The sequence below is a fragment of the Branchiostoma belcheri genome, unplaced genomic scaffold, assembly GCF_001625305.1.
Source record: "Branchiostoma belcheri isolate BF01 breed outbred unplaced genomic scaffold, Haploidv18h27 scaffold32, whole genome shotgun sequence".
In the NCBI taxonomy this organism is placed as follows: domain Eukaryota; kingdom Metazoa; phylum Chordata; class Leptocardii; order Amphioxiformes; family Branchiostomatidae; genus Branchiostoma; species Branchiostoma belcheri.
The window spans coordinates 547,659-551,497 of record NW_017803932.1 but is presented as its reverse complement, the minus strand read 5'-3'; positions in this window follow the sequence as shown (position 1 = coordinate 551,497).

The window sequence follows — 3,839 nt, the reverse complement described above, 5'->3', positions numbered from 1 at the left end:
CTAATTGCAGGGTCTGGGCTTGGCCAGTCGCGGTGTATGGCCAGTCGCGCTGTCTTACACCGCGAATGTTGGCCTTATGCGAGTGTTCCCTGTAGACAGTCCTGGAGTCATTTTTTTGCACATTCGCACATTCCAGGAGCCTGATGTGCATCTAAGGGTGGGTACTAGTTCAGTCGGACCGGTTTGGACCGGAACAACATACAAGAACCGAGTCCAAAAAACTGAAAGGGGAGAATCGGATGATTGGACCTGATGTACATTTCTGTAGATTGTACACAGAATACACACATCTGTGGGAAATCCGTGGACGACCCAGAAATCTAGCGGACACCGGCATGGGGTGCTTGGAACGACATCGATCGTCCATAGCATGTTTAGATAAGAATACGGACAATTGGAAATAAAGTTAAACTTCAATAAATGGACATATTTCCTGTGACTATCGTCGATATGGTCACCAAGTTTCGGTAAAGGAAGAAGTCAAGTCAAGCACACAGTAACAGTTACAGGCAATGACGCCCGGCGCTGATCATGCATTTCTGTGTGCGATATAAGCGCTAGAATGCTATTTTCCAGAACCACACATCGATATTCTAGTGGAGAAATGCATTGTTTCAAGATTCTATGGAGAAGATACATGCTTCTATGCGTATTTTTTTTAGCATTTTCGACGTGATTTTGTCGTCACTTAACCCGGAGGTGGGACAGCGGCGTGGTGCTGTTCGGGGCGGTAAATATGGTCGTCTGTCAGGCTTGTTTCGTGATTATTGTCGGGGGAAACCTTAATATTATAATGTTCGCACCCCGACTTTGGCCTGGGGGCGTCTACTTGAGAGTTGAAATGTAAAAGGAAGTGGGAGCAGTAATGGATTTAGTTTTGTTTTATGTTTTATGCTTGTGACGCGCCCTCATTGTATTAACCGTTGCCTAATTACAATGTCTGCACAGTAGGTCTGGCGTTGACCCTTGGGATTGTATTTGTTGAAATATATAAATCTTCACGGAGGATTGTCACCTATGGCTTCTTGTTCTAGTTTACAGCTTCTGTTGAGAACATTCAAATTGCGTGACTTCTTAGAGAATCGTCTATTTATAATAATAGACCTTAAAACCTGACAACATAATCGAAATCGTCAACCGCACCTTCAATGTTCCGACATATGTAAAAAGATATTTTCAATTCCTCAACATTAAACGCATTGTGCTGGTGACTCTTGCACGAGAAAAGGCCACAAATCCACCGTTGCTAAGCAATTACTCTACGCATACATATCAAAACAGACATAAATGGTCATTGATGGGGAATTGCCCGGAACCTGTACTATCTCAATTGTCGTTCAAACGTTCAATTTCACAATTAAAAAAAAAACATACTGTTGGACAAATTTGTATTCATTACCCTTTACAAGCCCCTTGGCCTTGTTGTGTAAATGCTAGAAATACTCCATGTCAGACATGAGGATGTCACGCAATGCTCTCGAAACATACAAAATGAAATTAAAAGCAAATTAAGTAAAGTAGCCTGAAATTAAATAATTCACAAAACCAGTGTGATGATGTATCTACATGTAAGTTATGCGTATTCAAATACAGCCAGTTACTCTAAGTAACCGGGTTGCTCATCTGTTACAAGTACGAGTAACCATATAAATGCTCCTCCGTGTCTCATACAATTTTCATCGCTAACAAAGTGTTTTGTTGTAACCACTTTTCCATCTAATCGTTCGATCTCACGTTCCACTTTTCTTTGTTGTTGTTGAATAAGAATGCCTGGTGTAAAGGTGGCTATCAGCTATATGGACCACGGTCGTGACACTCGGTCAAGTTCAACAACCTTTACAGTTTTGTCGCTTTAACTTCTTGTTTCTCACGCTATATGCCCTTGAGATTATAACTCTTGAAAAGTGCTCATTTATCGTGAATGTCGTAAATGGGAAGATTATGGCATCTTGAATAGCTCAGCTGTGAAGGCTGAGGTATAAAGAAGGGAGGAGTCAGTGCCGATCGCACTGGAGATAGTTGGACACCTGCCTGTCCGTCTCAACCGTCAAAGGGTCGGTTTGGGTGATTTTGAAAGGTGGGTGAAATCTCCGTTCCGTTACTTTAACTACTCCGCGGCTGCAGTTTATTTATGTATCTTCTACGTACCTTCTACGCGATGTAAATTTCTGCTTAATATGTTAGTTTCTCATTTCATTTGTTATCAAGTTCAATCAATGTACATGTACTTGCCTTGTACTCAATTCCAAATATGTTTCATCTTTTTATTTCATATTCACTAATACATACAATGAGAAACGATTACAGTATTTTTATGGTGTTCTTGAAGATGGCTTTCTTGTGTCAAACTTTCAAAATTTCTCTTTGATTGGGCAATGTATACGACTAAAAAGCAGGCTTAAATGTCAATGTTTATCTACTGGTTTTGTCTTTACCCCAAGGTCTGTACTTCAAGCTCACCTGTCCAAATTAGTTTTGCTATGGGAACCACGAAGGCAAGTAACCTTTGTTGTTCTAGTCTTCATATTATCTGTTTCTCATAACAAGAATTCCACAAATGTTCTAAGAAAAAACTTGCACGATCAAACTTTCCTTGTACAATAATGACTAATGTGAAAATTCAGAAGATACGAATGTCTGTCTTTGATGCCACTACCATACCCGCTACATGTCCAACATGAATGCATGTACCTTCTAATACATCTTGTACACAGTATATGTAAACGTTATTAGCCCTACATTTAGGTTCATCTATACCAACAACAAGAACTACGTTCAGAGTAGATTTGCCTATTTATCACAAGCAAATAGTTATTGCTTACGTGCCCTTTTCTCCATTTTCAGGTCAACGTCTGTCTCATTGCTTTATTGTTGACAATCTTAAAAGGTGAGGTTATGCCTGAAGAAGCCTGATGTTTCATTTTAATTGTGTAAGATGATAAAATTTTGTTGCCCTTTCTACAGATCAAGTGCCTAACATTTTATTATTTGTCAAGTTGAAGCTTTAAATTGTGTCATTTCTTCATTGTTTAATCTATCATGTCTATTGTTTCAAATAAAGGTACAGACATCGTCTCAGGCTACCCGAGCATCACAATAGAGTAAGTTATAATTCCGTACCTCTTAACGTTCATTACATAGTACCACTAACTTTGAACATTGTCCTCTATGGATCAATGTCCTCTATACTTGTCCCATATAGTATATCTACATGTATTATATAGATGGCTAGACATCTTATGGTTTCCACACTTACATTAATATCATCAACATTATGGTGATGGTAATGATATTGAGGAATATCCGATTATTGTCTGTAAAGTATACAACACAGATGAAAAATTGCTTGAGGAATAGTGGGGGTTATAAGTGTATATACTTTGTCTTTATAATGAGCAAATTAATGAAAGTTAGCTTAACATTTTCTTGTGGATGTAACACACCTATATATATATATCGGAAGATTCATTCTTCTCTTCTTGTGTTGGCTTTCACTTCGTATCATCTGCAAGCACGTAACGTTACCGGAGTGCGTGTACGCGGCAGTATGGGCCATCCGCCTGACTGATGTATATGCGAACAGGACCGTACATTTGTTAAGTTCGATTCACTAGCCATGTTCAGACTCTCAACGGAGACAGAAGAAGTCAGTGTCTTAATTGAAACGTATGATTGAATATCGTTATCGTCATCACTTAAATTACGTTCTTTATAATACGTTTTAATCTGTATGTACATTCCCCAGGTGTGTCCAAAACTGCGCTTCCCTCCTGGACATCACCGCGGTGTTCGGGATCAGGGCCGTGTGTTCCGACTGCCGGGACCCGCTCAGAGAGCTG